Source organism: Ochotona princeps, chromosome 21, assembly GCF_030435755.1.
Source record: "Ochotona princeps isolate mOchPri1 chromosome 21, mOchPri1.hap1, whole genome shotgun sequence".
In the NCBI taxonomy this organism is placed as follows: Eukaryota; Metazoa; Chordata; class Mammalia; order Lagomorpha; family Ochotonidae; genus Ochotona; species Ochotona princeps.
In genome coordinates, this window is record NC_080852.1 from 6,753,079 (window position 1) to 6,767,359 (window position 14,281).

Here is a 14,281-nt window from a genome sequence, read left to right on the forward strand (position 1 = left end):
TTTGTCCCCCAAAGCATCAGTTATTTGCGTTCCTATATGCTACTGCATCCCATTGAGGAAGACCTCGGCTTCTTTTTCTTTTGGATCCAATCCCCTTTGGCCATGTGGATTCACCTGTTTCTCACTCAAGGGGTTCCTCTTCCGAGCCCTCTGTGGCCACCTCATACTAGTCCGCTGAACAGCCAAGTTAGGCGGACGGTGTTGATGGGAGATTTTCTTTTCCTTCCCCAGAAGCATTGGCATCTTTTTAAAAAATATTCATTTATTTTTATTGGAAAGGTGGATATACAGAGAGGAGAGACAGAGAGGAAGATTGTCCGTCCGATGGTTCACTCCCCAAGCGGCCGCAATGGCTGAAACTGAGCCAATCCGAAGCCAGGAGCTCTTCCGGGTCTCCCACCCAGGTGCAGGGTCCTAAGGCCTTGGGCCATTCTTGACTACTTTCCCAGGCCACAAACAGGGAGCCGGATGGGAAGTAGAACCACCGAGACCAGAACCGGAGCCCATATGGGATCCTGGACCTTAACCACCACGCTAACGCTCCCAGGCCAGCATTTGCATCTTAAGCGAAGATATCTTAGAAGTGTGGGCAGTCAGAAATGTGCCGCCCCAAAGCATTACAGAATGAAAGCTGAGAAGCACGGGTACAGGAAGCCCTCTGGCCTCCTTCCAATACCCTAAAAGGAGAATACGAATTGCTTAGGGCCCAGAAATTGCTATTCTTAGGCTGTTAAAGGGGTTTTCCCCTAATGTCATTTTTCCAAAAATCTATCATTTGTTGTTGTTGTTGTTGAAGATGTACATAAACTGACATGCAAAGTTACTGGGCAGGACAAGTCCTGGATGTCCCCCGTGAGCACACAGATATCTGTAGAATCTTGTGTGTTTTTCTCCCGTCAATCTGTCTTGTGTTGCAGGAGAACATTTCAACTAGCCATAGGATTAAGGAAATGACTCTCTCCAATGGAAGAATGGTATGCCTTTTAACGCAAACCAGTACATCTGGAGAAGACACCATCCCTCCTACTTAGCCACTCTTCACTCTGGTCCTCCCACTGTCACGGCTACAGGGATTTGGCTATTTGACATGTTTGGGTTTTTCTTGTTCTGCTTTGGTCTTGCTTTTTAAAAATCCATGTGTTTTTATTGAAAAGGCAGATTTATAGAGAGAAAGATCTTCCATCTAATGGCTTACTCCCCAAATGGCAGTAATGGCCAGAGCTGAGACAATCAGCAGCCAGGAGCCAGGAGCTTCCTCCAGGTCTCCCATGTGAGTACAGGGTCCTGAGGCTTTGGGCCATTTTCTACTGCTTTTCCAGGCCACAAACAGGGAACTGGATGGGAAGTGGAGTAGTTGGGATGTGAAGTCGTGCCCATAAGTGAGCCTGGCACTTACAAGGTGGAGGATTAGCTAATAGAGCTATCACTCCAGACCTGATTTAACCCGTTTTAACTGATGAAAAAGTAGGAGACAAGATAAAAGCAGAAACTGGAATGGGCCTTCCCTCTTGAGTTGCTTTTCCATGAAAAGACCATATCACTGTTCCAGAGAGGGTAAGAAATGATAGAACTGATTAGGGGCCAAACTACATCTCACCTCAGTTTGAATCAATTGATTTCCTGAATATGGAAGCTGCAGATATTTGTGTGCCACTTAGTTTAAGGGTGATTGCTTTTACAGCTTGTGTGTGTGTGTGAGAGAGAGAGAGAGAGATAATAGTTGATCTGGATTTCTTTGTATAAGAAACGGACTCTGCCTAATTTTTTTTTTTCAGCAAAATGAGAGAGAGGAATAAATTAGCAGTGCCCAGAATCAAAGGCAAGGCAAAGAACTCAGGTTTCAGCAAAAATAGTCAAGACAGCCTAAGACCCAGGTGGCAGCAACCAGTAGTGATTCTCTGTTCACCACAGAACATTGCAAGACAGCAGACAGGAAGCAAATCTGTGTGGTTTCTCATCACCTACTTAGAAATCCAATGTCATCCAGTCTTGGGGGCTTCACCTGAATGACCTAGTCTAATTTAATCCACTTTCCAAAAGCCTCCATTTGAAACAATGTAGAGTAAGCTTCTACCCTTGTAACACTATCAACATAAGGTTTGGGTGTTAAACTTCCATATGAGTTTAAGTGTGGCTGAATAAATCAAATTCAAACCGTGGTGAAGAGTGTTGCGAAACAATTTAAAAATAATTTCTGCTTTAACAAAGTGAAGAAGCAGTCAATGGCACACTCCACAAGTGACAGGGGACTAATGTCCAGGGTGTACAAAGAGCTTCAGAAATCCAGAAATAGTAAAAAAAAAAATACCCAAAAAGAAATGAAAACCTCGTATGACAAGGGGATCTGTAATTCTATATTTACAGCAATGCAATCTACAATAGCAAAGACATGGAAACAACTCAGATGCTTGTCCAAAGAGGAGTGGATAAGGAAACTCTGGTACATCTACTCCATGGAATATTACTCATCCATTACAAAGAATGAAATTATGCCATTTGCATCTAGATGGTCCCAACTAGAAACCATTATGCTCAGTAAAATAAGTCAATTCTAAAAGGACAAATACCATATGTTTTCTCTGATATAAGGCAGCCTTCATGCAAATTGCAAGATCAATAACACTTCCTATAGTGTTCTTGCTGCATCCCATGTGCTTTGATGTTTTTTTTTTTCATTTTCATTTCTTCCAAATAGTTTCTTTTCTCTTGTTAAATTCATCGCTGCCTCATGGATTGCACAGTGGCATCATTTTACTCAAGAGACTTTGTGTTTTCTTTTTCATTTCTTCACCCATGTGTTGGTTATTCAGTGGCATGTTTTTGACTTTATGGTGCTGTAGATTTTTTGTTTTAACTTCATAACTGTCGTTGACCTTGTTTTGTGGCTTCTCATCTAAGGGAATGTGTAGTGATGGCGTCATAGAGACTATCGCATCCAGGTGTGATGATATAATGCAGTATGCATTTCTACTTCCAAATCAAAGATGGACTCCCAGTGACATTTTTGGAGATATCTAGACAATGGGATGTTGGACTGTCTGACGTTGTCTGTGTCAGCAATGTCAGGATACACATAAATAACTGACTAATTGACTTAAGACTGCTTTTGAGGGACTATACTATTGTAATAATATGGAGAAAATTAGTTGGGGAGTGGGAACTTGGGTAGGAGGTAGGGAAATCCCAGAGCCTATGGAATGGCACCATAAAATTCAAAATTACAAAAAAAAGAAGCATTTCTCCTCTATGTATTGAATTTTAAGGAATTAAACTGAGCTTATTGAAGTAAAAAAAAAAATCCAGGCTTGATTCTTCCAATAATTAGATATATGGTTTTGAATAATACAATTCATTAATACATTAACAACTACATTTCCAAAGTATAAATCATATTTATGCTTTTTTCTTCAAAGTGTTTAAGTCTTAATCCCTACCCCCCTCACTATGCAAAATATTGGAACACTTACTATGTATTTAATACCAAACTGAAAACTTCCTGTATGGTAGCATTTATTTCAAAGCCCTGAGAATGAGACTATTACTAGGTTGGCTTTACATAGAAAGGAATTAAAGGGGACTAAGTTAACATCCCCCAAGGCAGACTATCAATGGTAGTAACGGTCTTTCCAAACTCCTGGTCTGCTTAGGCCCTGAGCTCGAGTTTCTAGCCTCGGCCATTGTACCTCAAAGGAATAACACACTTGAGTTTGCTTTGAAAACTATAAAGTGTACACAGAGCAAAGAGGTCATTGTTTGCCATAAATTGGATAAAGACTTTCATCTCATAGTAAATGACTAACATTCATCCCGGTCTTGCTAAATTGAGAGCTGACACAAAAATGCATCAGTGTACTTAGCAAAAGCATCTTAATTCAATTTCTAATTACCCAAGAAGAAAGATAAATAAGTGCCGAGAATGAGGACGAGATGAAATAGGAAAAGACACAGAAAGACACTGTCAAAAATGAACAATATGCACATCAAAGAAATAAGAATCAGCTGCAGGATTGTACGATCTAAATTTGATTGGATCAAAGTTTCATTAAAGACTCCTATAATATTAAATTTACTTGTGCATAATGACATCTGGGTCTCAGCATTAATTAAAACGTGCTAAATACAGCATCTTTTTTTTTAGTAGGAAAATGCAACAGAGAAGTTATGGCAGCAGTTATTTTCAGCACTGAAACCTTATCCCTTGATACATAACCAAGACAGAATGTTTTTAAGATTCTGAAAGTCATTGATTTGTATATAAGCCCACCAAGAGCACTATGATCCACAAATTATTTCTTTGTGATACGTTTCTGTTCCACAAGGGGATGTGCCCTTTTCTGCCTCCAACTTTTCCATCTTAGGATGCTACCAAATGCAAATACTCCTGTAGTTTATGGCTATTTTCTCTCATTTTTTTCATTGAACTTTTATTTGTTTATCTGAGAGAGAGAAAAAAAGTAAGGGAGGGAGAGAGAGAGAGAGAGAGAAAGAGAGAGAGAGACACTATTGTCCAATGTTGATTTCCCAATTACCAGAAGTGATTGAGGTTGGATCGGGTCAAAATTAGGAATTTGGGAACCGATGGATGTCCTTTATGAGGGTGGCATGAATCAAATTTCTTGGGCTACCATCAGCTGGTTCCCAGGATCTACAGCAGCAGCAACTAAGAGTCAGGAGCCAGACACAGGTTCCTGGTGTGTGTTCACAACCTGTTGACTGCTAAATTAAATGCCTGCTTCATGGAAGGCTTATTTAAGGGGAAGTGCATGGAAACATTGATCAGAGTCATGAACAATACATGAACATTAGAGCATGTGAAATGACAAAATGAAAAGGCTGCACAAGGAAAGGAGTCGTTCAGTTTCATGTAAGTATCTCTGTGTCTTAAAGATTCTCTGCATATCATCATGCCAGGCTTTGGGAATTCGTACTATCTTCCTAATACTTGTTGAACCACGTGATGCTGTATGTAGATGAGTACAGGCAGAAAAGATTCCAAAACACATTTCTTAGGAAGTTTGTGTAAGGAAGCAATCCTGGAAAAATGAAGAAAGTGTGTTTTCTAATAGTGAGAAAATGTATGTAAAGACCAGTTGACAGAGGATCCAGTATTTGAAGGGTATTCAAGATAGAATATGCTGGGGCCCGGCGCCGTGGCCTAGCGGCTAAAGTCCTCGCCAGGATCCCATATGGGCAACGGTTCTAATCCCGGTGGCTCCACTTCCCATCCAGCTCCCTGTTTGTGATCTGGGAAAGCAGTCAAGGATGGCCCATGCGTTGGGACCCTGCACCCGCGTGGGAGACCTGGAAAGAAGTTCCTGGTACCCGGCTTCGGATTGGTGCAGCACCGGCCGTTGCAGTCACTTGGGGAGTGAATCATCGGACGGAAGATCTTCCTCTCTGTCTCTCCTCCTCTGTGTATATCTGACTTTGTAATAAGAATGAAATAAATCTTTTTAAAAAAGATAGAATATGCTTATAGCATAGAATGGGGCTTGTAATATAGAATATGCTTCATTTTCTTCTTCATCATCTTTTTTAAAAAGGATTTTCCATCTGCTGGTTCACGCAGGAGCTGAGTCAGTCAGGAGCTAAGAGCTTCTTCCAGATCTCCCAATCAGGTGCATGGTCCCAAAGAATTGAGCTATCCTTTGTTGCTCTCCCACTCCATAAGCAAAGTTGATTGGGAAGTCAGAGCAGCTGGGACACAAACCAGCATCCATTGGGATGCTGGAATTTGCAGATTGAGGATTAGATTGTCAAGCTACCCCATTTTTCCATAGAAATGTTTCTATTGAGATAAGAACAAATGTGATGGGACATGACATAAAAATCATTATGTGTTGAAAGAAAACAGGGAGCCTTGATGTGGAGACCCTAAATGGTTAATGAGTTTCAGATTTTCAGAAAATATCAGAGATGGTTTAAGTATGACTGTATGACAGAACTACATAAAAGGAGCTCAAAAGATTCTATCTGGTCCAATAATTGCTTAGTTATCTGTACTTAATGTTCCCTCTGTTTCGATCCAGAAAACTCCAATCTTCAAAATAAGCACTTTATGGAGCAAAGATAAAGGTAAAAAATGTTCATTGTGGCCCATAAAACCAGCCTCATCATTACCAAATGTTTTAAACATGACTTTTGTGAAAATCAAAGAAGACCACCCAAATGAGAACAAGCAAAGCCTATTTAGACTAGATTGGCTCCCACACAAATTCTAGGTACCATCTCTTGTGTTTCACAGAGAACAAAAGGCAGGGAGGAAGGTGGAAAAGTTCCGCAGTGGGAAAAAAGAAAGATTACTGGTCTACCCCCAGTTGGTGGCTGTTGACCTGGGAAAGTAGCAGTCAGCCTGCAGTGTTCATGCTGAATGTCACTGAAACTGACTCTGGGCAGGTCTGAGTGGAAACCATGTGACACCCTGGGAAACGGACGCTGAATGCCTGAGGTTGGTGACTCAGGTCAGTTATAGAAACAGATGTGGTAAGACTAAAGAAGAGTCTGTGTGTGCTTCAAGAGTAGAACCAATCGAATTTCTCAAAATACTGTCTTGGTTTGGACCAGGTGAGAGGTCAAGGATGTTTTTAAGGTTTTGGTTCTGAGAAACAAGGCAGGCGTCACTGAAATCAGTGGAGAAGAGAGGGGCTCAGGCAGAGGAGGTGGGGCAACAGTGAGGAGCTGTTTCAGGCACTTTGAAATGTTGAGCATGCAAGTACAGGGATGAAGATGGCATTTTAATGTAGACATGAGGAGTTCAGGAGCGGACTCCAGGTGGAGTCTGGCAGAGTCAGAATGAGCAAGACTTCTGCACCTGCTGTGACCTGGGTCCTGGAGGCCTCAGTGCTCTGTAAGGTTGACCCATTGCTTCTGTGCAGCACACAAGGTACCCTCCAGATACCCTCTGGGTCACATGACTGACAGGTGTCTGAGACCTCAGTGTTCTGTGAGCTTGTCCCATTGTTCTGTGCAGCACACAAAGTACCCTACAGATACTCCCAGGGTCACAAGACTGACAGGTGTCTGAGCCCAGGGTCCTCAGTGTCTGCTGTGCAGCCATAATCAATGCCACACAAACAGGCTGAGTGGCCTAGATTGCAGAAGATGGCTTGGCAGGCGGTGGGGCCTCCTGCTGTGTCCTCAGGGGGATGTGCAGTGTGCACACTCTTCATGGTACCTCCTTTTCACCTTATGAGAACGCCATAGCAGATTGTATGAAGAACTGAAGTACCCCAGTGCCTATCATCATCCTCATTGTGTGGCATATCTTCAACATGAAGTCAACTAGGTTGCATTAGGGCCTCACCCAACAGCCTCATTTTACTTGCATTGTCTTTTTCAAGGATGCTATGCACATCCACGGGACAAGGTACTTGGGGTTAAGGCTTTGGTTTCAGGAAGATAGTGTATAGTCTCTCACAAAAGCTAAATCCAGATGGTTCCGATTTAAACTCATTTTCCTTTTTCATTTCACTTTAAGAGCACCAAGTCTTTAAACTTTGGCTCCAATGACCACTGACCCCTTTCTTTTGGGCATTTGGTCTTTCTTTTTCCTACGTTAGACTCTCTCGGTCATCATTTATGTGTGTCATCTATATGTTTCCTTATTTTGCATATCATCCCATTTGTCCCATTGATCTGCAATCCATGAGGATGAGGAGTTTTCTGCTTTATTTACTGTCATATCTCTAGCACACAGAGCATCCCATCTCACAGATGTTCAATAAATATTTTCGACTGCAGGTATGAATGTGTAAGTACATAAATAAATCTAAGCAAAATGTCTTAACTCGTGTGGCTGTGAGTAGATAAACATGCACTTGGCAAACTAAGAGCAGAGTCATTCCCATTCTGAAAATGGGGACTCCATCTGCCCTGTCCTATAAATAATCCACACAGCAGAATAGGTCCCACATATATCCCCAACTCATGGTACTTTCCTTGGTTTGTCGTTTTCCCGAAGTGGTACTTGAGTTCTCTCCATATGCAGAACTGATGCTTATTGTTTGTCTGCCAGGCCGGTTACCAAAGCAGAATCCATCTAGATACTGTGACCAAGTCAGCAGGAGTTGATCAAACTCTAGAATCCTCTCCAGCACCTGACTACAAAATCTGCCTTGAGAAGGAGAAAGCCCTGGGGATGTGCGGGAGTTTGCACATTTCTGCACACTGCTCTCCAGTGGGGTGGTCTTGTGCCAAGGAGAGAGACAGAATATTGGTATGGCTGCCTCTTCCAGCAATGCAGCCTGTAGGGTGGACTGCAGGCGGAGAGAGTAACCGTGACTCCAGCAACATGAGAGGAGGGAGAAGAAGCGTGTTGCTCTGCAGTCTGTTGAGCCAGTGATGGAGCTACAGAGCTTCCTGTCTGGGAAAAGCTACCTGCTCTTCCCTGCTTGTATTCCTACTCTGGGGCTACCATGAGTAAGCACTGAGGAAAGAGGCTTCGGTGGTGGGGAGTTACTGTGTCACATCTTGGAGATGAGAAGTCTGGCGTCATCATGTCAGCAGGACCGATGGTCCTTCTGCTGCCTGCACTGGGAACCTGTTTGCTTCTTCCTGGCTTCCAAGGAGTTAATGACAACTGTGGCTGTGGCTTGGCTATAGCCACCAAACATCTGTTTCTGCCTTTACCATCCCATGCCATTCTCTGTACATCTCTTTTTGGCATGGCCACCGTCTTAAGGTCACCAGAGCAGGTGGAACCCTGCTTCAACAGCTGAAGTGTTTTCAAATAAGGTCATGTTCTGAGCGGCTAAAGGTATTCTGGACACATATTATCTCACAATTATAGAAGGCTTAGAGGTTCTAAAAAGCAGTTAACTGGTCAAATAATTTTTAAACTTTTGTTTTTAATATGGAGCCACAGTCTCCTCTCTCTCTCACTCTCTCTCGCTCTCTCTTGCTCTCTCCTTTTCTTGTTCTCAGCCATCATGTATCTATATTACATGAGTGCTCAATATAAATGCAATAAAACTAAGAACAACACCTGGAGGTATATGAGGTTGTCAATATTACTGCCAAGAAGAGGAGTGGTGACTAGATCTAAAGGGGGGAGGGATGAAATAAACATATGTTGAAAATATGCCACAAAATGAGGAGAATAATGAAAGCTGTCAGTAGCTCAGTTCTAATCAATAAAGGAGGATGTCCTCTAATAAATTGGATCACCATGGGCTGCCTCCCTTGTAGGAATGGACAGAGAGCCCCTGAGGGAGGGCCCATGTGCTGATTTCCTCTGAATCTTCTGGGAGATTGTGACGCTGAATTTGGGCCTTTTTCTCCTCAATTTTTCCCTTATAATAGAAAATAGAAACTTAGAGAAGCAGCAGAAACTGCTCAAAGGGTTTGATGTACGCATTGCTTAATTTCTTTCTCACATAGCATCCCAGAGTATTGCAGGGAACCAAGAATAGGTGCAGGGTGAGTATCAGGTCATTCATTTAGGTGTACTACTCATGGTTTGACAGAAAACTGCAGTGACATCACATTGTGTCTTGTTGTCTCTGAAGGATGCTGATCACTGACCACTCATTAACCTGAGCAACCCTGCTGTCCAGCCCCGATGTTCAAATGTTGTCCCTGGCCTTGCTCAGCAAACTGCCTGAAGGACCAGTACTAATGCAATATTGTAATACCAGTTCCAAAACCTCTGGGTCCCTCATGGCTTGGCAAAAACACAAGCCATCTCTTTTTATTGTCCCATGCAGAATAAACCTTGCACAGCTAAGCTCTCACTGTCTGCTGCCCTGGACTGAAGTCCCATTCTTTACAGGTGCTTACCTCTTCACTTACTGGTGTCAGGATTTCCATTTGCTTTGCATCACTGTTACTCAGACACTCAGCCCAAGTACTCTTTTAAGACCTCACTGTATCACAAAGAACAATTAATTGCACAAGCAGGGTGTCGTTTCCATCAACTTTTCACCTAGTCCACTGTCCCTTTAATTGTGCCTATGTGCCAGAGAGAGGAGGAGGGTGAAATGCTAAAAAGTGAGGTCAAGGGGCTATTACCACCCTCCTGTGCCAACAGGTGCCCAAGTGCTGCACTACGTAGTCTGGAGGTGTCAGGTAGTTGCTGCTTTTCCTCTTCCATCCTAATCCTTGCTTTCTCAGAGCTCACATGGTCACTCAGAGGGTGCAGAAATGTCTGGCTTCTCCTTGAGCCAAATGAAATCCAACAGGAACTCTCTGATAATGTCTCAGGCCCATCTGTCTGAATAGCTGTACTGGAAACCAAAGGCAGCTGGGTGGGAAGAAGCTGGGCATGACACCTGTTCCCACTTGCTGATCCAGGCAGGCCATGGGACATCTAAGTTTTTGGATCTCTCCAAACTTGCCTGAGGGATTTGTTGTACCCAGGGATTCGTTCCAGGACCACTTGTAGGGGTCAGAGGAAAAGAGATTCTAGCCAGGAACTAAAAGGGGAAACTCATGGTGTCAGTCTATGTCTGATTTGAGAAACTCAGAAGAGCTTTGAAGCTCAAAAACTCATTCCTACAGGGTGACAGACACTCCCCTGACTTGGTTGTCTAAAGAGCAGGCAGTGGATAAAATGTAAATCAGGAATGGAAACTACTTGGATGATGCATTAAATTATGACCCCACAACATGAACATCACATTTTGATCACTAACCTCGAAACTGTAAAATGTTTTACAGATTGTGGCCGATATCAAAACCATTTTTAAGTGAGGGGAATACTTCAGAAAGCATACCACCTCACCTCTTAGCCAAATTAAGGGAGGTTATGAGTCTAAAACTCGCAACCCAGTACCAGAGCCAAGAAGTGTTTGGTGAATGTGTGTGGCACACGTGGAACCCTTGTATCCTCATGCGCTCACTACAGGTGACTGAGTTCTCTGTAATTCTTACAGACAGCCCATTCTTGGCACATCTTTGGACTCTTCCTTCTTCGCTCTATAAAAGGTGGCATCCCCTGGATTCTGAACTCTTTTGAAGTCATCCTTTTTTATCTTTGTCATGGGAAATGCCTCCAAGATAGCTGAACACTGTAGAGAGGAGCCACACAAATTGCTTGATTTATCACTGGTTAAAAAGAAAAGGAGAGGTTGAACTGCATCATGACTGTGTTAAAGCACTTGAAAGGAAGTTGCAATAATGAGCTAAAATTCAACGCTAAATTTGGTGAAAGCCTTGGGACAGCACAAACAGGCCAGTCTCTTCCTCTTTAAACACACTGCAAAGTGAAGATGTCTTTGATTTATTTTGTCATTTAGTTTCCCTCCCATCTCTTGGCCTGCAGCCACCAAAGCTTCCGACCTCATGGCTGGACAATCAGAATTTCCTTTCTTCACCCATTAGTTTTCCTGTTGGCAGCATGCCCACGCTAGGAGCCAGAGGAAGCCCCTGAAAATTCTCAAGGGACTTGGGCAGCTTCTCTCGTGGGAGATATAGAGAGACAAGGCTAGATGGGGTTTGGAAAGCAGACAAGCGTGATGGTGTTCTCTCCGATTGTGAACGCACATGCGCATTAACAGCAGGAAGGCACGCTTCAAAGTTGGGTCTCTTCAAAGATTTCATAATGCTAGAGGGTGTTAGCGGAGACTTGGATCCCTGCTGGGATTCCTCTGCTGAGAGGTCACAGAACCAGAAGGCTTGTTGTCTTTTAAGAAGTCGCCCCAGAGAGACGTGATTGCCACATTAGACTAGTTCTGACTATTAAGGTAACACCTAGGTGTTCCAACCGGAAAAAAGACACTTGCCGTTTGCATGCAATTTTGGTAAGGCTCTACTTCTCCCAATGGCCTTTCACTGGGCCACTTTATGCTCACACTGCAGCCCAAATTTCTTGTTTAATATAAAGCAAGATTTAATATATTTAATTTACTATAAATCTGTTCAGATGCTTGCTGCAACTTTCAATAATTAACAACATCTACATTATGAGAGCAAAGAAACACATATTAGAGCTATTCCCTCCTTACTCACAGTCTGAAAACACTAAATGGAAACACCCAGGAGTCATTCATGCATTTTCAGGTTTCTTCTGCTCTGAGCAGTTTGATAAAATCTCTCTCCACTTGCTTGATCCTGTCTAGGATGAGTCACCCCTTCTTTCAGTGTATTCACGCTGCATTTGCTACCCTCCTTTTTATCACTCATGAGCTATCACAACTATGAGATTGATTGTTGTAATATTGCACCATCCAGAACTTGTGTTCATGGAACTCTTATTTTACTTGGCAATAGCCCCAAGGTGCAAAAGCAATTCAGATATGCCAAGAAAAAATCAGCAAGTGCTCTTTCAATGAAAAGGTAGAAAGTTCTAGATTAAGGAATGATAAAGAAGCTATATTCTAAGTTTGTTGGGATCCCATGGAAAAGTAGGAAGATCTTGTATACAAAATTCCGTTTTACTTGTGGTTTCTATATATACCGCATGCCCCTGAATTTTTTCCATATAGAAAAGCCAAATAACTTATAGTTTATTTTATGGTTGACTTGTATTCGCATTTGTTATGTTTACTCCTATTCCTGGTAAAGTTAGAATGCTCACTAATTCCACAACATTCACCGATTAACTCAAACATTCAGGAAGCATTGTTAAACACCTTCCAGGTGGCAAACCCTGTGCTGGCCCTGGTGTGTTAACAGTTGGCATCAATTCAGTAAAGATCAGATTTGAATAATAAGAAATTGAAGAATGAAATTTACCCTTTTCCAGCCTCTAAGAATTGATTTTCTTGTTATTATTTAGTGATTTCCTTGTTATTAGCATAATTATTGCTACCAAGTCCTCAGATAATGCTTTTATTGTTATTGTTTTCTGAATCAAGTTTGTTTTAGTTAATGTCCAATATGAAGTTGGTGTTATAAAAATTCTTAAGCTACTTTTAGTGTAAGAGTAGGCATCTGTGACCACAGGAACAGCAGAGGTGTCTGACTGATCGATTTTACTTAGGCTATTCCTAGCATAGGGTTGCCTCTGGGCTTAGCATGGATGAAGATGAGTAATCAGGGCAATGTGGATTTTGCCAACCTTGACTTGGTCAGCGAAGAGGTGAATGAAATTGGGCCCGGCGGTGTGGCCTAGCGGCTAAAGTCCTCACCTTTAACGCGCCGGGATCCCATATGGGCGCTGGTTCTAATCCCGGTAGCTCCACTTCCCATCCAGCTCCCTGCTTGTGGCTTGGGAAAGCAGTTGAGGATGGCCCAAGGCTTCGGGACCCTGCACCCGCGTGGGAGACCCGGAAAGAGGTTCCTGGTTCCCGGCATCGGATCGGCGCGCATCGACCCTTTGCGGCTCACTTGGGGAGTGAATCATCGGACGGAAGATCTTCCTCTCTGTCTCTCCTCCTCTCTGTATGTCTGACTTTGTAATAAAAATAAATCTTTAAAAAGAAAAAGAAAAAAAAGAGGTGAATGAAATAAAGTGGAAGCATGCAGGATGAGGCAGAACTGCCCTGTTTAAAGCTGCCAGATCCCTCGGCAGTCCAGAAGGCAACCTTGAAAGCCTGGGTTCCTGCCAAAAACATTGGAAAGCACTAGAAGACACTGGATAGAGCTCGTCATGTGAGTTCTGTTTAACACCACTTATTAATGCCTAATGTGGAAAGTTCCTTGTATGCCCTGTTTGGATTTTCTGACAGATGTGTGTCTGATTGATGGGAAGGTAATATTTGGAAGCTGGTATCATGACATAAAGAACATAGGATGGGGGCCTGAGAAATAGCCTAGTGGCTAAATCCTTACCTTGTGTGTGCCAGGATCTCTTATGGGTACTGCTTTGTGTTCCAGCTGCACTGGTTCCCATCCAGCTCCCTTCCTATGGCCTGGGAAAGCAGTTGAGGATGGCTCAAAGCCTTGGGACCCTGCACCCACATGAGAAACTCAGAAGAGGCTCCTGGCTCCTGGCTTTGGATCAGTTTAGCTCTGGCTGTTATGACCACTTGGGGAATGATTCGGCAGATGGAGAATCTTTCGCTCTGTCTCTACTTCTCTCTGTATAGCTGCTTTTCCAATAAAAATAAATCAATCTTAAAAACAAAGAAAAGAACATAGGCTGGGCCCTGTGTTGTAGCCATAGCAGATTTAATTCACCCTTTAAATGGCAGCATTCTATGTGAGGACTGAATCAAACCCCATCTGCTCTACTTCCAATCCAACTCCCTGTTAATGGGCTTGGAAAAGCAGAGAAAGATACCACAGGTGCTCGGGTCCCTGGGAGGGAGATCCAGATAGAGTTCAGGGTTCCTGGCTTCTGCCAGGACTTGTGGCCATTCACTGGGGGTGAACCAGGAAGCATAGATCGCTTAGTACCTTT